This window comes from Pseudophryne corroboree, unplaced genomic scaffold (genome assembly GCF_028390025.1).
Source record: "Pseudophryne corroboree isolate aPseCor3 unplaced genomic scaffold, aPseCor3.hap2 scaffold_475, whole genome shotgun sequence".
Taxonomy (NCBI): domain Eukaryota; kingdom Metazoa; phylum Chordata; class Amphibia; order Anura; family Myobatrachidae; genus Pseudophryne; species Pseudophryne corroboree.
Genome location: NW_026970087.1, coordinates 396,782 through 414,112, shown reverse-complemented (window position 1 = coordinate 414,112; position 17,331 = coordinate 396,782). Strand labels below are relative to the sequence as shown.

Here is a 17,331-nt window from a genome sequence, read left to right as displayed (position 1 = left end):
ACCAAATGCAACAACTAGTGCAAGCATTCCTGGGGGAAGGCCTGCCGCAGATGGATTTGCATATGGTGATGTCATCCAAGCAGTGGGTCAAAGTTGGCTTCAACCCTCGTCTGCATATGAAAACAGAAAAGGGGCGTGCAGGGCATGGTGGCCTTTTGCGGCGCTTGACCGACCCCTAGTTTGCATTAAACACCTCCACCCTCCTTCGGTGTGGGGCTCATGTTGGCTATGCCCCAGCCCCTGAAGCATTCAAGCTGATTTCTTGCAGCAGCTGGGCACTTTAACAGCTCCAGAGCTGCTCTGTAAGGCAAGTAAAAGGGTGTGGGCCCTGCAGCACTACCTGTAGTTTGCATTGTGCATTGGAAGGCACAAAGTAAGCAGACGGGAGGAGAAGTCAGGATAGTGCACAAGGGTATAGAAGGGAGCGGCTGAAGAAAAGAGAAGTGGAAACAGACAGCAAACTAGGCTGGAGAGAGACCTGAGACAAAGAGATCTGAATTATACGAGAGCCGACCAGGGGAAACACAAATTATGCAGTCAAGTTTCCCACATTTGGGGAAATCGCAGGAGCAGCACACCCAGAGTGCAATGGGTGAGCCTTGCCCTGGGAGAAGCACCTTCATGATCATAGTATCTCACCTGGCAGGTAAGTAGGAGTTGGGCTAGAGCTGGGGAGGGTCGCTGCTCGGGTACCCCCCTGTCAAGTGAAGGAGATCCAACTGAGGCAGCACAAGGGAACTCTCGAAAGAAGAACAAGGCAAGAGGAAAATCTGAGACAAAGAAATCTGACTTTTACCAGAGCTGACCAGAGGAAAGCACAAACACAGTCCCCCACTACCACAAATAATGCAGTTGAGTTTCCCACATTTGGGGAAATCACAGGGGTCAGCATACCCAAAATGCAATGAATGAACCTCACCCTGGGAGAACAATCTTCATGACCATGGTATCTCCTATGCAAAATAAGTATGATTTGGAATAGGGCTGGGGAGGGCCGCTGCTCATGCACATCTCTGTCAAGTAAAGGAGATTCAACTGAGGCAGCACAAGGGAACTCTCATCTGGGGACAACAACTGCAGGGAGAACACATATTTTCAGATGAACATGGGAGGGCAGAAGGCTGCCTAATACTGAAGCACCCCCAAACAACAAACCAAATGCAACAACTAGTGCAAGCATTCCTGGGGGAAGTTCTGCAGAAGACGGATTTGCATACGGTGATGTCATACAAGCAGTGGGTCAAAGTTGGCTTCAACCCTCATCTGCATATGAAAAGAGAAAAGGGGCGTGCAGGGCATGGCGGCCTTTTGCGGTGCTTGGATGACCCCTAGTTCGCATTAAACACCTCCACCCTCCTTTGGTGTGGGGCTCATGTTGGCCATGCCCCATCCCCTGAAGCATTCAAGCAGATTTCTTGCAGCAGCTGGGCACTGTAACAGCTCCAGAGCTGCTCTGTAAGGCAAGTAAAAGGGTGTGGGCCCTGCAGCACTACCTGTAGTTTGCATTGTGCATTGGAAGGCACAAAGTAAGCAGACGGGAGGAGAAGTCAGGATAGTGCACAAGGGTATAGAAGGGAGCGGCTGAAGAAAAGAGAAGTGGAAACAGACAGCAAACTAGGCTGGAGAGAGACCTGAGACAAAGAGATCTGAATTATACGAGAGCCGACCAGGGGAAACACAAATTATGCAGTCAAGTTTCCCACATTTGGGGAAATCGCAGGGGCAGCACACCCAGAGTGCAATGGGTGAGCCTTGCCCTGGGAGAAGCACCTTCATGATCATAGTATCTCACCTGGCAGGTAAGTAGGAGTTGGGCTAGAGCTGGGGAGGGTCTCTGCTCGGGCACCCCCCTGTCAAGTGAAGGAGATCCAACTGAGGCAGCACAAGGGAACTCTCAAAAGAAGAACAAGGCTCTGAAACAAAGAAATCTGACTTTTACCAGAGCTGACCAGAGGAAAACACAAACACAGTCCCCCACTACCACAAATAAAGCAGTCGAGTTTCCCACATTTGGGGAAATCACAGGGGTCAGCATACCCAGAATGCAATGAATGAACCTCACCCTGGGAGAATAATCTTCATGACCATGGTATCTCCTATGCAAATTAAGTATGATTTGGGATAGAGCTGGGGAGGGCCGCTGCTCAGGCACATCTCTGTCAAGTTAAGGAGATTCAACTGAGGCAGCACAAGGGAACTCTCATCTAGGGACAACAACTGCAGGGAGAACACATATTTTCAGATGAACATGGGAGGGCAGACGGCTGCCTAATACTGAAGCACCCCCAAACAACAAACCAAATGCAACAACTAGTGCAAGCATTCCTGGGGGAAGGCCTGCCGCAGATGGATTTGCATATGGTGATGTCATCCAAGCAGTGGGTCAAAGTTGGCTTCAACCCTCGTCTGCATATGAAAACAGAAAAGGGGCGTGCAGGGCATGGTGGCCTTTTGCTGCGCTTGTCTGACCCCTAGTTTGCATTAAACACCTCCACCCTTCTTCGGTGTGGGGCTCATGTTGGCTATGCCCCAGCCCCTGAAGCATTCAAGCTGATTTCTTGCAGCAGCTTGGCACTGCAACAGCTCCAGAGCTGCTCTGTAAGGCAAGTAAAAGGGTGTGGGCCCTGCAGCACTACCTGTAGTTTGCATTGTGCATTGGAAGGCACAAAGTAAGCAGACGGGAGGAGAAGTCAGGATAGTGCACAAGGGTATAGAAGGGAGCGGCTGAAGAAAAGAGAAGTGGAAACAGACAGCAAACTAGGCTGGAGAGAGACCTGAGACAAAGAGATCTGAATTATACGAGAGCCGACCAGGGGAAACACAAATTATGCAGTCAAGTTTCCCACATTTGGGGAAATCGCAGGAGCAGCACACCCAGAGTACAATGGGTGAGCCTTGCCCTGGGAGAAGCACCTTCATGATCATAGTATCTCACCTGGCAGGTAAGTAGGAGTTGGGCTAGAGCTGGGGAGGGTCGCTGCTCGGGTACCCCCCTGTAAAGTGAAGGAGATCCAACTGAGGCAGCACAAGGGAACTCTCGAAAGAAGAACAAGGCTAAAGGAAAATCTGAGACAAAGAAATCTGACTTTTACCAGAGCTGACCAGAGGAAAGCACAAACACAGTCTCCCACTACCACAAATAATGCAGTCAAGTTTCCCACATTTGGGGAAATCACAGGGGTCAGCATACCCAAAATGCAATGAATGAACCTCACCCTGGGAGAAAAATCTTCATGACCATGGTATCTCCTATGCAAAATAAGTATGATTTGGAATAGGGCTGGGGAGGGCCGCTGCTCATGCACATCTCTGTCAAGTAAAGGAGATTCAACTGAGGCAGCACAAGGGAACTCTCATCTTGGGACAACAACTGCAGGGAGAACATATATTTTCAGATGAACATGGGAGGGCAGAAGGCTGCCTAATACTGAAGCACCCCCAAACAACAAACCAAATGCAACAACTAGTGCAAGCATTCCTGGGGGAAGGCCTGCCGCAGATGGATTTGCATATGGTGATGTCATCCAAGCAGTGGGTCAAAGTTGGCTTCAACCCTCGTCTGCATATGAAAAGAGAAAAGGGGCGTGCAGGGCATGGTGGCCTTTTGCGGCGCTTGGCTGACCCCTAGTTTGCATTAAACACCTCCACCCTCCTTTGGTGTGGGGCTCATGTTGGCTATGCCCCAGCCCCTGAAGCATTCAAGCTGATTTCTTGCAGCAGCTGGGCACTGTAACAGCTCCAGAGCTGCTCTGTAAGGCAAGTAAAAGGGTCTGGGCCCTGCAGCACTACCTGTAGATCGCATTGTGCGTTGGAAGGCACAAAGTAAGCAGACAGGAGGAGAAGTCAGGATAGTGCGCAAGGGCATAGAAGGGAGCGGCTCAAGAAAAGAGAAGTGGAAACAGACAGCAAACTAGGCTGGAGAGAGACCTGAGACAAAGAGATCTGAATTATACGAGAGCCGACCAGGGGAAACACAAATTATGCAGTCAAGTTTCCCACATTTGGGGAAATCGCAGGGGCAGCACACCCAGAGTGCAATGGGTGAGCCTTGCCCTGGGAGAAGCACCTTCATGATCATAGTATCTCACCTGGCAGGTAAGTAGGAGTTGGGCTAGAGCTGGGGAGGGTCGCTGTTCGGGCACCCCCCTGTCAAGTGAAAGAGATCCAACTGAGGCAGCACAAGGGAACTCTCGAAAGAAGAACAAGGCTAGAGGAAGATCTGAGACAAAGAAATCTGACTTTTTCCAGAGCTGACCAGAGGAAAGCACAAACACAGTCCCCCACTACCACAAATAATGCAGTCGAGTTTCCCACATTTGGGGAAATCACAGGGGTCAGCATACCCAGAATGCAATGAATGAACCTCACCTTGGGAGAACAATCTTCATGACCATGGTATCGCCTATGCAAAATAAGTATGATTTGGGATAGGGCTGGGGAGGGCCGCTGCTCAGGCACATCTCTGTCAAGTAAAGGAGATTCAACTGAGGCAGCACAAGGGAACTCTCATCTGGGGACAACAACTGCAGGGAGAACACATATTTTCAGATGAACATGTGAGGGCAGAAGGCTGCCTAATACTGAAGCACCCCCAAACAACAAACCAAATGCAACAACTAGTGCAAGCATTCCTGGGGGAAGGCCTGCAGCAGATGGATTTGCATATGGTGATGTCATCCAAGCAGTGGGTCAAAGTTGGCTTCAACCCTCGTCTGCATATGAAAAGAGAAAAGGGGCGTGCAGGGCATGGCGGCCTTTTGCAGCGCTTGGATGACCCCTAGTTCGCATTACACACCTCCACCCTCCTTCGGTGTGGGGCTCATGTTGGCTATGCCCCAGCCCCTGAAGCATTCAAGCTGATTTCTTGCAGCAGCTGGGCACTGTAACTGCTCCAGAGCTACTCTGTAAGGCAAGTAAAAGGGTGTGGGCCCTGCAGCACTACCTGTAGTTCGCATTGTGCGTTGGAAGGCACGAAGTAAGCAGACGGGAGAAGTCAGGATAGTGCGCAAGGGCATAGAAGGGAGCGGCTCAAGAAAAGAGAAGTGGAAACAGACAGCAAACTAGGCTGGAGAGAGACCTGAGACAAAGAGATCTGAATTATACGAGAGCCGACGAGGGGAAACACAAATTATGCAGTCACGTTTCCCACATTTGGGGAAATCGCAGGAGCAGCACACCCAGAGTGCAATGGTTGAGCCTTGCCCTGGGAGAAGCACCTTCATGATCATAGTATCTCACCTGGCAGGTAAGTAGGAGTTGGGCAAGAGCTGGGGAGGGTCGCTGCTCGGGTTCCCCCCTGTGAAGTGAAAGAGATCCAACTGAGGCAGCACAAGGGAACTCTCGAAAGAAGAACAAGGCTAGAGGAAGATCTGAGACAAAGAAATCTGACTTTTTCCAGAGCTGGCCAGAGGAAAGCACAAACACAGTCTCCCACTACCACAAATAATGCAGTCAAGTTTCCCACATTTGGGGAAATCACAGGGGTCAGCATACCCAAAATGCAATGAATGAACCTCACCCTGGGAGAAAAATCTTCATGACCATGGTATCTCCTATGCAAAATAAGTATGATTTGGAATAGGGCTGGGGAGGGCCGCTGCTCATGCACATCTCTGTCAAGTAAAGGAGATTCAACTGAGGCAGCACAAGGGAACTCTCATCTTGGGACAACAACTGCAGGGAGAACATATATTTTCAGATGAACATGGGAGGGCAGAGGACTGCCTAATACTGAAGCACCCCCAAACAACAAACCAAATGCAACAACTAGTGCAAGCATTCCTGGGGGAAGGCCTGCCGCAGATGGATTTGCATATGGTGATGTCATCCAAGCAGTGGGTCAAAGTTGGCTTCAACCCTCGTCTGCATATGAAAAGAGAAAAGGGGCGTGCAGGGCATGGTGGCCTTTTGCGGCGCTTGGCTGACCCCTAGTTTGCATTAAACACCTCCACCCTCCTTTGGTGTGGGGCTCATGTTGGCTATGCCCCAGCCCCTGAAGCATTCAAGCTGATTTCTTGCAGCAGCTGGGCACTGTAACAGCTCCAGAGCTGCTCTGTAAGGCAAGTAAAAGGGTGTGGGCCCTGCAGCACTACCTGTAGTTCGCATTGTGCGTTGGAAGGCACAAAGTAAGCAGACAGGAGGAGAAGTCAGGATAGTGCGCAAGGGCATAGAAGTAAGCGGCTCAAGAAAAGAGAAGTGGAAACAGACAGCAAACTAGGCTGGAGAGAGACCTGAGACAAAGAGATCTGAATTATACGAGAGCCGACCAGGGGAAACACAAATTATACAGTCAAGTTTCCCACATTTGGGGAAATCGCAGGAGCAGCACACCCAGAGTGCAATGGGTTAGCCTTGCCCTGGGAGAAGCACCTTCATGATCATAGTATCTCACCTGGCAGGTAAGTAGGAGTTGGGCTAGAGCTGGGGAGGGTCACTGCTAGGGTACCCCCCTGTAAAGTGAAGGAGATCCAATTAAGGCAGCACAAGGGAACTCTCGAAAGAAGAACAAGGCTAGAGGAAAATCTGAGACAAAGAAATCTGACTTTTACCAGAGCTGACCAGAGGAAAGCACAAACACAGTCCCCCACTACCACAAATAATGCAGTTGAGTTTCCCACATTTGGGGAAATCACAGGGGTCAGCATACCCAAAATGCAATGAATGAACCTCACCCTGGGAGAAAAATCTTCATGACCATGGTATCTCCTATGCAAAATAAGTATGATTTGGAATAGGGCTGGGGAGGGCCGCTGCTCATGCACATCTCTGTCAAGTAAAGGAGATTTAACTGAGGCAGCACAAGGGAACTCTCATCTGGGGACAACAACTGCAGGGAGAACACATATTTTCAGATGAACATGGGAGGGCAGAAGGCTGCCTAATACTGAAGCACCCCCAAACAACAAACCAAATGCAACAACTAGTGCAAGCATTCCAGGGGGAAGTTCTGCAGAAGACGGATTTGCATACGGTGATGTCATCCAAGCAGTGGGTCAAAGTTGGCTTCAACCCTCATCTGCATATGAAAAGAGAAAAGGGGCGTGCAGGGCATGGCGGCCTTTTGCGGTGCTTGGATGACCCCTAGTTCGCATTAAACACCTCCACCCTCCTTTGGTGTGGGGCTCATGTTGGCCATGCCCCATCCCCTGGAGCATTCAAGCTGATTTCTTGCAGCAGCTGGGCACTGTAACAGCTCCAGAGCTGCTCTGTAAGGCAAGTAAAAGGGTGTGGGCCCTGCAGCACTACCTGTAGTTTGCATTGTGCATTGGAAGGCACAAAGTAAGCAGACGGGAGGAGAAGTCAGGATAGTGCACAAGGGTATAGAAGGGAGCGGCTGAAGAAAAGAGAAGTGGAAACAGACAGCAAACTAGGCTGGAGAGAGACCTGAGACAAAGAGATCTGAATTATACGAGAGCCGACCAAGGGAAACACAAATTATGCAGTCAAGTTTCCCACATTTGGGGAAATCGCAGGGGCAGCACACCCAGAGTGCAATGGGTGAGCCTTGCCCTGGGAGAAGCACCTTCATGATCATAGTATCTCACCTGGCAGGTAAGTAGGAGTTGGGCTAGAGCTGGGGAGGGTCGCTGTTCGGGCACCCCCCTGTCAAGTGAAAGAGATCCAACTGAGGCAGCACAAGGGAACTCTCGAAAGAAGAACAAGGCTAGAGGAAGATCTGAGACAAAGAAATCTGACTTTTTCCAGAGCTGGCCAGAGGAAAGCACAAACACAGTCCCCCACTACCACAAATAATGCAGTCGAGTTTCCCACATTTGGGGAAATCACAGGGGTCAGCATACCCAGAATGCAATGAATGAACCTCACCCTGGGAGAACAATCTTCATGACCATGGTATCGCCTATGCAAAATAAGTATGATTTGGGATAGGGCTGGGGAGGGCCGCTGCTCAGGCACATCTCTGTCAAGTAAAGGAGTTTCAACTGAGGCAGCACAAGGGAACTCTCATCTGGGGACAACAACTGCAGGGAGAACACATATTTTCAGATGAACATGTGAGGGCAGAAGGCTGCCTAATACTGAAGCACCCCCAAACAACAAACCAAATGCAACAACTAGTGCAAGCATTCCTGGGGGAAGGCCTGCAGCAGATGGATTTGCATATGGTGATGTCATCCAAGCAGTGGGTCAAAGTTGGCTTCAACCCTCGTCTGCATATGAAAAGAGAAAAGGGGCGTGCAGGGCATGGCGGCCTTTTGCAGCGCTTGGATGACCCCTAGTTTGCATTACACACCTCCTCCCTCCTTCGGTGTGGGGCTCATGTTGGCTATGCCCCAGCCCCTGAAGCATTAAAGCTGATTTCTTGCAGCAGCTGGGCACTGTAACTGCTCCAGAGCTACTCTGTAAGGCAAGTAAAAGGGTGTGGGCCCTGCAGCACTACCTGTAGTTCGCATTGTGCGTTGGAAGGCACGAAGTAAGCAGACGGGAGAAGTCAGGATAGTGCGCAAGGGCATAGAAGGGAGCGGCTCAAGAAAAGAGAAGTGGAAACAGACAGCAAACTAGGCTGGAGAGAGACCTGAGACAAAGAGATCTGAATTATACGAGAGCCGACGAGGGGAAACACAAATTATGCAGTCAAGTTTCCCACATTTGGGGAAATCGCAGGAGCAGCACACCCAGAGTGCAATGGTTGAGCCTTGCCCTGGGAGAAGCACCTTCATGATCATAGTATCTCACCTGGCAGGTAAGTAGGAGTTGGGCTAGAGCTGGGGAGGGTCGCTGCTCGGGTTCCCCCCTGTGAAGTGAAGGAGATCCAACTGAAGCAGCACCAGGGAACTCTCGAAAGAAGAACAAGGCTAGAGGAAGATCTGAGACAAAGAAATCTGACTTTTACCAGAGCTGACCAGAGGAAAGCACAAACACAGTCCCCCACTACCACAAATAATGCAGTCGAGTTTCCCACATTTGGGAAAATCACAGGGGTCAGCATACCCAGAATGCAATGAATGAACCTAACCCTGGGAGAACAATCTTCATGACCATGGTATCTCCTATGCAAAATAAGTATGATTTGGGATAGGGCTGGTGAGGGCCGCTGCTCAGGCACATCTCTGTCAAGTAAAGGAGATTCAACTGAGGCAGCACAAGGGAACTCTCATCTGGGGACAACAACTGCAGGGAGACCACATCTTTTCAGATGAACATGGGAGGGCGGAAGGCTGCCTAATACTGAAGCACCATCAAATATCAAACCATGGCCCTCATTCCGAGTTGATAACTCGCAAGGCGATTTTAGCAGAGTTACACACGCTAAGCCGCCGCCTACTGGGAGTGAATCTTAGCTTCTTAAAATTGCGACCGATGTATTCGCAATATTGCGATTACAAACTACTTAGCAGTTTCAGAGTAGCTTCAGACTTACTCTGCATCTGCGATCAGTTCAGTGCTTGTCGTTCCTGGTTTGACGTCACAAACACTCCCAGAGTTCGCCCAGACACTCCCCCGTTTCTCCGGCCACTCCTGCGTTTTTTCCGGAAACTGTAGCGTTTTTTCCCACACGCCCATAAAACGGCCTGTTTCCGCCCAGTAACACCCATTTCCTGTCAATCACATTACGATCGCCGGAGCGAAGAAAAATCCGTGAGTAAAAATACTTTCTTCATTGTAAAATTACTTGGCGCAGTCGCAGTGCGAATATTGCGCATGCGTACTAAGCAGAATTTCACTGCGATGCGATGAAATTTACAGAGCGAACAACTCGGAATGAGGGCCCATATGCAACAACTAGTACAAGCACTCCTGGGGGAAGGTCTGCAGCAGACGGATTTGCATACGGTGATGTAAATCCAAGCAGTGGGCCAAAGTTGACTGGAACCCTCATCTGCATATGAAAAGAGAAAAGGGGCATGCAGGGCATGGCGGCCTTTTGCAGTGCTTGGATGACCCCTAGTTCGCATTAAACACCCCCACCCTCCTTTGGTGTGGGGCTCATGTTGGCCATGCCCCATCCCCTGATGCATTCAAGCTGATTTCTTGCAGCAGCTGGGCACTGTAACAGCTCCAGAGCTGTTCTGTAAGGCAAGTAAAAGTGTGTGGGCCCTGCAGCACCACCTGTTGTTCGCATTGTGCGTTGGAAGGCACAAATTAAGCAGACGGGAGGAGAAGTCAGGATAGTGCGCAAGGGCATTCTTTTCTCTTAGTCCGGGGGCAAGGCTTCAAAATGGGGTCTGCAACGGAGGAGACACAGGGGGCGTGGTCACAGCAGCTTTTCTCTACAGTCTGCACCAGCAGGAGCCTACACCATTTTTTATGATCACGCTGAACTGCAGTGCGACTGCAATTACAGCATGGTCAAGAAGGGAGGCGTCATGCTGGGTGGCCATGCCCTGTCACTGTGCAGGAGCCAGCACCGCTCACACACTAGTCCCCGGGTGCAGCCCCCAACCCCCGGGACACCCGGAGCAACAAAATGTAGATTCAGGCCACCAGGCCACGCCCCTACCTATGAAACCATGCCTCCTTTTTACCATTGCGCTGTTTATCTGCGCGCACTGCATTACAATCTCCCTCGCCACCTCTCTGGGTGTCACCAGTGATAGTGACACCTCTGCCATGCTTGTAGCAGCTGGTCCTAAGATCTACGCCTCAAGCCCTGAGTGTTTGCCCTTGTGACTTGTTGATCATCATAGCGAAGCAGATGCTTACAGAAAACTGCAGGGGCTTAGATTGAAAATAAAAACAATTGATGGGTATAAGGTAGAGAGGAGTGGGTTCGGTTCTCCGAGAACCGAATTCCCCACGAACTCCACGTGGTTTACATTGGTCCGAGGCAGGCTCGGTTGTTCCTGCCTGACTCGGAAAACCTGAACAAGGGAAAATGTCATCATCCCGCTGTCAGATTCTCGTGAGATTCGGATTCCATATAAAGAGCTGCGCGTTGCTGCCATTTTTACTCGTGCATTGAAGAGAGAGCGGAGAGGACGTGGCTATGTTCTCTCAGTGGAAATCTCAATATCAGTGCTCAGTATCAGTGGTTACTTATTGCTGCTCAGTAATACTAGTAGTGTGTCTCTCCTGCTCAGTGTCAGTTCTCAGTAGTATCCTCATCAGTGCTCAGTATCACTGCTCATTGTCTTGTGCTGCATTGTGGTGCTCAGCATACTACAGTACATTACTAATAGTCCAGTGCTGCATCTTGCTGCTCAGTGTCAGTTCTAGTATCCTCATCAGTGCTCACTATCACTGCTCATTGCATTGTGGTGTTCTGTATACTACAGTAACATAGTAATATAGTATATATAGAGGAGCGGGTTCGGTTCTCCGAGAACCGAATTCCCGACGAACTCCACGTGGTTTACACTGGTCCGAGGCAGGCTCGGTTGTTCCTGCCTGACTCGGAAAACCTGAACAAGGGAAAATGTCATCATCCCGCTGTCGGATTCTCGCGAGATTCGGATTCCATATAAAGAGCTGCGCGTTGCCGCCATTTTTACTCGTGCATTGAAGAGAGAGCGGAGAGGATGTGGCTATGTTCTCTCAGTGGAAATCTCAATATCAGTGCTCAGTATCAGTGGTTACTTATTGCTGCTCAGTAATACTAGTAGTGTGTCTCTCCTGCTCAGTGTCAGTTCTCAGTAGTATCCTCATCAGTGCTCAGTATCACTGCTCATTGTCTTGTGCTGCATTGTGGTGCTCAGCATACTACAGTACATTACTAATAGTCCAGTGCTGCATCTTGCTGCTCAGTGTCAGTTCTAGTATCCTCATCAGTGCTCACTATCACTGCTCATTACATTGTGGTGTTCTGTATACTACAGTAACATAGTAATATAGTAACATATGGTAACATAGTTTTTGAGGTTGAATAGAGGCAAATTGCCCATCGTGTTCAACCTGTTTTAAGTTGTGATGATTCTACATACTTGCTGAATAATGTTTTATGACTAGTTAGCTACTATAACTCATGTTACCCCCGGATTAACCATGTTGATATTTTAAGTATTATAACCTTGGATAGCTTTTTCATTCAGAAATGTATCCATTCCTTTTTTAAATCCAATTACAGAGTCCGCCATTACCACCTTCCCTGGCAGGGAATTCCACATCCTGATTGCCCTAACAGTGAAGATCATAGTATCTCACCTGGCAGGTAAGTAGGAGTTGGGCTAGAGCTGTGGAGGATTGCTGCTCGGGCACCCCCTGTCAAGTGAAGGAGATCCAACTGAGGCAGCACAAGGGAACTCTCGAAAGAAGAACAAGGCTAGAGGAAGATCTGAGACAAAGAAATCTGACTTTTACCAGAGCTGACCAGAGGAAAGCACAAACACAGTCCCCCACTACCACAAATAATGCAGTCGAGTTTCCCACATTTGGGGAAATCACAGGGGTCAGCATACCCAGAATGCAATGAATGAACCTCACCTTGGGAGAACAATCTTCATGACCATGGTATCGCCTATGCAAAATAAGTATGATTTGGGATAGGGCTGGGGAGGGCCGCTGCTCAGGCACATCTCTGTCAAGTAAAGGAGTTTCAACTGAGGCAGCACAAGGGAACTCTCATCTGGGGACAACAACTGCAGGGAGAACACATATTTTCAGATGAACATGGGAGGGCAGAAGGCTGCCTAATACTGAAGCACCCCCAAACAACAAACCAAATGCAACTACTAGTGCAAGCATTCCTGGGGGAAGGCCTGCAGCAGACGGATTTGCATATGGTGATGTCATCCAAGCAGTGGGTCAAAGTTGGCTTCAACCCTCGTCTGCATATGAAAATAAAAAAGGGGTGTGCAGGGCATGGCTGCCTTTTGCGGCGCTTGGATGACCCCTAGTTCGCATTAAACACCTCCACCCTCCTTCGGTGTGGGGCTCATGTTGGCTATGCCCCAGCCCCTGAAGCATTCAAGCTGATTTCTTGCAGCAGCTGGGCACTGTAACAGCTCCAGAGCTGCTCTGTAAAGCAAGTAAAAGGGTGTGGGCCCTGCAGCACTACCTGTAGTTTGCATTGTGCGTTGGAAGGCACAAAGTAAGCAGACGGGGAAGTCAGGATAGTGCACAAGGGCATAGAAGGGAGCGGCTGAAGAAAAGAGAAGTGGAAACAGACAGCAAACTAGGCTGGAGAGAGACCTGAGACAAAGAGATCTGAATTATACGAGAGCCGACCAGGGGAAACACAAATTATGCAGTCAAGTTTCCCACATTTGGGGAAATCGCAGGGGCAGCACACCCAGAGTGCAATGGGTGAGCCTTGCCCTGGGAGAAGCACCTTCATGATCATAGTATCTCACCTGGCAGGTAAGTAGGAGTTGGGCTAGAGCTGGGGAGGGTCTCTGCTCGGGCACCCCCCTGTCAAGTGAAGGAGATCCAACTGAGGCAGCACAAGGGAACTCTCAAAAGAAGAACAAGGCTCTGAAACAAAGAAATCTGACTTTTACCAGAGCTGACCAGAGGAAAACACAAACACAGTCCCCCACTACCACAAATAAAGCAGTCGAGTTTCCCACATTTGGGGAAATCACAGGGGTCAGCATACCCAGAATGCAATGAATGAACCTCACCCTGGGAGAATAATCTTCATGACCATGGTATCTCCTATGCAAAATAAGTATGATTTGGGATAGAGCTGGGGAGGGCCGCTGCTCAGGCACATCTCTGTCAAGTTAAGGAGATTCAACTGAGGCAGCACAAGGGAACTCTCATCTAGGGACAACAACTGCAGGGAGAACACATATTTTCAGATGAACATGGGAGGGCAGAAGGCTGCCTAATACTGAAGCACCCCCAAACAACAAACCAAATGCAACAACTAGTGCAAGCATTCCTGGGGGAAGGCCTGCCGCAGATGGATTTGCATATGGTGATGTCATCCAAGCAGTGGGTCAAAGTTGGCTTCAACCCTCGTCTGCATATGAAAACAGAAAAGGGGCGTGCAGGGCTTGGTGGCCTTTTGCTGCGCTTGTCTGACCCCTAGTTTGCATTAAACACCTCCACCCTCCTTCGGTGTGGGGCTCATGTTGGCTATGCCCCAGCCCCTGAAGCATTCAAGCTGATTTCTTGCAGCAGCTTGGCACTGCAACAGCTCCAGAGCTGCTCTGTAAGGCAAGTAAAAGGGTGTGGGCCCTGCAGCACTACCTGTAGTTTGCATTGTGCATTGGAAGGCACAAAGTAAGCAGACGGGAGGAGAAGTCAGGATAGTGCACAAGGGTATAGAAGGGAGCGGCTGAAGAAAAGAGAAGTGGAAACAGACAGCAAACTAGGCTGGAGAGAGACCTGAGACAAAGAGATCTGAATTATACGAGAGCCGACCAGGGGAAACACAAATTATGCAGTCAAGTTTCCCACATTTGGGGAAATCGCAGGGGCAGCACACCCAGAGTGCAATGGGTGAGCCTTGCCCTGGGAGAAGCACCTTCATAATCATAGTATCTCACCTGGCAGGTAAGTAGGAGTTGGGCTAGAACTGGGGAGGGTCGCTGCTCGGGCACCCCCCTGTAAAGTGAAGGAGATCCAACTGAGGCAGCACAAGGGAACTCTCGAAAGAAGAACAAGGCTAAAGGAAAATCTGAGACAAAGAAATCTGACTTTTACCAGAGCTGACCAGAGGAAAGCACAAACACAGTCTCCCACTACCACAAATAATGCAGTCAAGTTTCCCACATTTGGGGAAATCACAGGGGTCAGCATACCCAAAATGCAATGAATGAACCTCACCCTGGGAGAAAAATCTTCATGACCATGGTATCTCCTATGCAAAATAAGTATGATTTGGAATAGGGCTGGGGAGGGCCGCTGCTCATGCACATCTCTGTCAAGTAAAGGAGATTCAACTGAGGCAGCACAAGGGAACTCTCATCTTGGGACAACAACTGCAGGGAGAACATATATTTTCAGATGAACATGGGATGGCAGAAGGCTGCCTAATACTGAAGCACCCCCAAACAACAAACCAAATGCAACAACTAGTGCAAGCATTCCTGGGGGAAGGCCTGCCGCAGAGGGATTTGCATATGGTGATGTCATCCAAGCAGTGGGTCAAAGTTGGCTTCAACCCTCGTCTGCATATGAAAAGAGAAAAGGGGCGTGCAGGGCATGGTGGCCTTTTGCGGCGCTTGGCTGACCCCTAGTTTGCATTAAACACCTCCACCCTCCTTTGGTGTGGGGCTCATGTTGGCTATGCCCCAGCCCCTGAAGCATTCAAGCTGATTTCTTGCAGCAGCTGGGCACTGTAACAGCTCCAGAGCTGCTCTGTAAGGCAAGTAAAAGGGTGTGGGCCCTGCAGCACTACCTGTAGTTCGCATTGTGCGTTGGAAGGCACAAAGTAAGCAGACAGGAGGAGAAGTCAGGATAGTGCGCAAGGGCATAGAAGGGAGCGGCTCAAGAAAAGAGAAGTGGAAACAGACAGCAAACTAGGCTGGAGAGAGACCTGAGACAAAGAGATCTGAATTATACGAGAGCCGACCAGGGGAAACACAAATTATGCAGTCAAGTTTCCCACATTTGGGGAAATCGCAGGGGCAGCACACCCAGAGTGCAATGGGTGAGCCTTGCCCTGGGAGAAGCACCTTCATAATCATAGTATCTCACCTGGCAGGTAAGTAGGAGTTGGGCTAGAGCTGGGGAGGGTCGCTGTTCGGGCACCCCCCTGTCAAGTGAAAGAGATCCAACTGAGGTAGCACAAGGGAACTCTCGAAAGAAGAACAAGGCTAGAGGAAGATCTGAGACAAAGAAATCTGACTTTTTCCAGAGCTGACCAGAGGAAAGCACAAACACAGTCCCCCACTACCACAAATAATGCTGTCGAGTTTCCCACATTTGGGGAAATCACAGGGGTCAGCATACCCAGAATGCAATGAATGAACCTCACCTTGGGAGAACAATCTTCATGACCATGGTATCGCCTATGCAAAATAAGTATGATTTGGGATAGGGCTGGGGAGGGCCGCTGCTCAGGCACATCTCTGTCAAGTAAAGGAGATTCAACTGAGGCAGCACAAGGGAACTCTCATCTGGGGACAACAACTGCAGGGAGAACACATATTTTCTGATGAACATGTGAGGGCAGAAGGCTGCCTAATACTGAAGCACCCCCAAACAACAAACCAAATGCAACAACTAGTGCAAGCATTCCTGGGGGAAGGCCTGCCGCAGATGGATTTGCATATGGTGATGTCATCCAAGCAGTGGGTCAAAGTTGGCTTCAACCCTCGTCTGCATATGAAAAGAGAAAAGGGGCGTGCAGGGCATGGTGGCCTTTTGCGGCGCTTGGCTGACCCCTAGTTTGCATTAAACACCTCCACCCTCCTTTGGTGTGGGGCTCATGTTGGCTATGCCCCAGCCCCTGAAGCATTCAAGCTGATTTCTTGCAGCAGCTGGGCACTGTAACAGCTCCAGAGCTGCTCTGTAAGGCAAGTAAAAGGGTGTGGGCCCTGCAGCACTACCTGTAGTTCGCATTGTGCGTTGGAAGGCACAAAGTAAGCAGACAGGAGGAGAAGTCAGGATAGTGCGCAAGGGCATAGAAGGGAGCGGCTCAAGAAAAGAGAAGTGGAAACAGACAGCAAACTAGGCTGGAGAGAGACCTGAGACAAAGAGATCTGAATTATACGAGAGCCGACCAGGGGAAACACAAATTATACAGTCAAGTTTCCCACATTTGGGGAAATCGCAGGAGCAGCACACCCAGAGTGCAATGGGTTAGCCTTGCCCTGGGAGAAGCACCTTCATGATCATAGTATCTCACCTGGCAGGTAAGTAGGAGTTGGGCTAGAGCTGGGGAGGGTCGCTGCTCGGGTACCCCCCTGTAAAGTGAAGGAGATCCAACTAAGGCAGCACAAGGGAACTCTCGAAAGAAGAACAAGGCTAGAGGAAAATCTGAGACAAAGAAATCTGACTTTTACCAGAGCTGACCAGAGGAAAGCACAAACACAGTCCCCCACTACCACAAATAATGCAGCTGAGTTTCCCACATTTGGGGAAATCACAGGGGTCAGCATACCCAAAATGCAATGAATGAACCTCACCCTGGGAGAAAAATCTTCATGACCATGGTATCTCCTATGCAAAATAAGTATGATTTGGAATAGGGCTGGGGAGGGCCGCTGCTCATGCACATCTCTGTCAAGTAAAGGAGATTTAACTGAGGCAGCACAAGGGAACTCTCATCTGGGGACAACAACTGCAGGGAGAACACATATTTTCAGATGAACATGGGAGGGCAGAAGGCTGCCTAATACTGAAGCACCCCCAAACAACAAACCAAATGCAACAACTAGTGCAAGCATTCCTGGGGGAAGTTCTGCAGAAGACGGATTTGCATACGGTGATGTCATCCAAGCAGTGGGTCAAAGTTGGCTTCAACCCTCATCTGCATATGAA

The 17,331-nt window shown here is 49.8% G+C and overlaps 23 non-coding genes and 2 pseudogenes across 23 annotated transcripts; all 25 read right to left on the bottom strand.

Moving 5' to 3' along the window:
• Positions 1-491: 491 nt before the first annotated feature.
• Positions 492-654, bottom strand: LOC135028284 (U1 spliceosomal RNA). The gene has a single exon (XR_010224633.1). It is a non-coding gene; the product is annotated as a U1 spliceosomal RNA (small nuclear RNA).
• Positions 655-806: 152 nt separating this feature from the next.
• On the bottom strand, positions 807-970 carry LOC135028161 (U1 spliceosomal RNA). The gene has a single exon (XR_010224513.1). It is a non-coding gene; the product is annotated as a U1 spliceosomal RNA (small nuclear RNA).
• A 674-nt stretch (positions 971-1,644) lies between these two features.
• On the bottom strand, positions 1,645-1,807 carry LOC135028265 (U1 spliceosomal RNA). The gene has a single exon (XR_010224614.1). It is a non-coding gene; the product is annotated as a U1 spliceosomal RNA (small nuclear RNA).
• Positions 1,808-1,949: 142 nt separating this feature from the next.
• LOC135028203 (U1 spliceosomal RNA) lies at positions 1,950-2,113 on the bottom strand. The gene has a single exon (XR_010224552.1). It is a non-coding gene; the product is annotated as a U1 spliceosomal RNA (small nuclear RNA).
• A 674-nt stretch (positions 2,114-2,787) lies between these two features.
• On the bottom strand, positions 2,788-2,950 carry LOC135028303 (U1 spliceosomal RNA). Its single transcript, XR_010224651.1, has one exon. It is a non-coding gene; the product is annotated as a U1 spliceosomal RNA (small nuclear RNA).
• A 152-nt stretch (positions 2,951-3,102) lies between these two features.
• LOC135028218 (U1 spliceosomal RNA) lies at positions 3,103-3,266 on the bottom strand. The gene has a single exon (XR_010224568.1). It is a non-coding gene; the product is annotated as a U1 spliceosomal RNA (small nuclear RNA).
• Positions 3,267-3,940: 674 nt separating this feature from the next.
• Positions 3,941-4,103, bottom strand: LOC135028264 (U1 spliceosomal RNA). Its single transcript, XR_010224613.1, has one exon. It is a non-coding gene; the product is annotated as a U1 spliceosomal RNA (small nuclear RNA).
• A 152-nt stretch (positions 4,104-4,255) lies between these two features.
• Positions 4,256-4,419, bottom strand: LOC135028201 (U1 spliceosomal RNA). Its single transcript, XR_010224550.1, has one exon. It is a non-coding gene; the product is annotated as a U1 spliceosomal RNA (small nuclear RNA).
• Positions 4,420-5,117: 698 nt separating this feature from the next.
• Positions 5,118-5,253, bottom strand: LOC135028372 (U1 spliceosomal RNA; annotated as a pseudogene).
• A 152-nt stretch (positions 5,254-5,405) lies between these two features.
• LOC135028217 (U1 spliceosomal RNA) lies at positions 5,406-5,569 on the bottom strand. The gene has a single exon (XR_010224567.1). It is a non-coding gene; the product is annotated as a U1 spliceosomal RNA (small nuclear RNA).
• Positions 5,570-6,243: 674 nt separating this feature from the next.
• LOC135028328 (U1 spliceosomal RNA) lies at positions 6,244-6,406 on the bottom strand. Its single transcript, XR_010224671.1, has one exon. It is a non-coding gene; the product is annotated as a U1 spliceosomal RNA (small nuclear RNA).
• Positions 6,407-6,558: 152 nt separating this feature from the next.
• On the bottom strand, positions 6,559-6,722 carry LOC135028431 (U1 spliceosomal RNA). The gene has a single exon (XR_010224741.1). It is a non-coding gene; the product is annotated as a U1 spliceosomal RNA (small nuclear RNA).
• A 674-nt stretch (positions 6,723-7,396) lies between these two features.
• LOC135028291 (U1 spliceosomal RNA) lies at positions 7,397-7,559 on the bottom strand. The gene has a single exon (XR_010224640.1). It is a non-coding gene; the product is annotated as a U1 spliceosomal RNA (small nuclear RNA).
• Positions 7,560-7,711: 152 nt separating this feature from the next.
• On the bottom strand, positions 7,712-7,875 carry LOC135028174 (U1 spliceosomal RNA). Its single transcript, XR_010224525.1, has one exon. It is a non-coding gene; the product is annotated as a U1 spliceosomal RNA (small nuclear RNA).
• Positions 7,876-8,573: 698 nt separating this feature from the next.
• Positions 8,574-8,709, bottom strand: LOC135028345 (U1 spliceosomal RNA; annotated as a pseudogene).
• Positions 8,710-8,861: 152 nt separating this feature from the next.
• On the bottom strand, positions 8,862-9,025 carry LOC135028164 (U1 spliceosomal RNA). The gene has a single exon (XR_010224515.1). It is a non-coding gene; the product is annotated as a U1 spliceosomal RNA (small nuclear RNA).
• A 3,240-nt stretch (positions 9,026-12,265) lies between these two features.
• On the bottom strand, positions 12,266-12,429 carry LOC135028200 (U1 spliceosomal RNA). Its single transcript, XR_010224549.1, has one exon. It is a non-coding gene; the product is annotated as a U1 spliceosomal RNA (small nuclear RNA).
• Positions 12,430-13,099: 670 nt separating this feature from the next.
• LOC135028263 (U1 spliceosomal RNA) lies at positions 13,100-13,262 on the bottom strand. The gene has a single exon (XR_010224612.1). It is a non-coding gene; the product is annotated as a U1 spliceosomal RNA (small nuclear RNA).
• Positions 13,263-13,404: 142 nt separating this feature from the next.
• On the bottom strand, positions 13,405-13,568 carry LOC135028191 (U1 spliceosomal RNA). Its single transcript, XR_010224541.1, has one exon. It is a non-coding gene; the product is annotated as a U1 spliceosomal RNA (small nuclear RNA).
• A 674-nt stretch (positions 13,569-14,242) lies between these two features.
• Positions 14,243-14,405, bottom strand: LOC135028311 (U1 spliceosomal RNA). Its single transcript, XR_010224658.1, has one exon. It is a non-coding gene; the product is annotated as a U1 spliceosomal RNA (small nuclear RNA).
• A 152-nt stretch (positions 14,406-14,557) lies between these two features.
• Positions 14,558-14,721, bottom strand: LOC135028216 (U1 spliceosomal RNA). Its single transcript, XR_010224566.1, has one exon. It is a non-coding gene; the product is annotated as a U1 spliceosomal RNA (small nuclear RNA).
• Positions 14,722-15,395: 674 nt separating this feature from the next.
• LOC135028310 (U1 spliceosomal RNA) lies at positions 15,396-15,558 on the bottom strand. The gene has a single exon (XR_010224657.1). It is a non-coding gene; the product is annotated as a U1 spliceosomal RNA (small nuclear RNA).
• Positions 15,559-15,710: 152 nt separating this feature from the next.
• Positions 15,711-15,874, bottom strand: LOC135028225 (U1 spliceosomal RNA). Its single transcript, XR_010224575.1, has one exon. It is a non-coding gene; the product is annotated as a U1 spliceosomal RNA (small nuclear RNA).
• A 674-nt stretch (positions 15,875-16,548) lies between these two features.
• On the bottom strand, positions 16,549-16,711 carry LOC135028327 (U1 spliceosomal RNA). Its single transcript, XR_010224670.1, has one exon. It is a non-coding gene; the product is annotated as a U1 spliceosomal RNA (small nuclear RNA).
• Positions 16,712-16,863: 152 nt separating this feature from the next.
• Positions 16,864-17,027, bottom strand: LOC135028441 (U1 spliceosomal RNA). The gene has a single exon (XR_010224751.1). It is a non-coding gene; the product is annotated as a U1 spliceosomal RNA (small nuclear RNA).
• Positions 17,028-17,331: the final 304 nt, after the last annotated feature.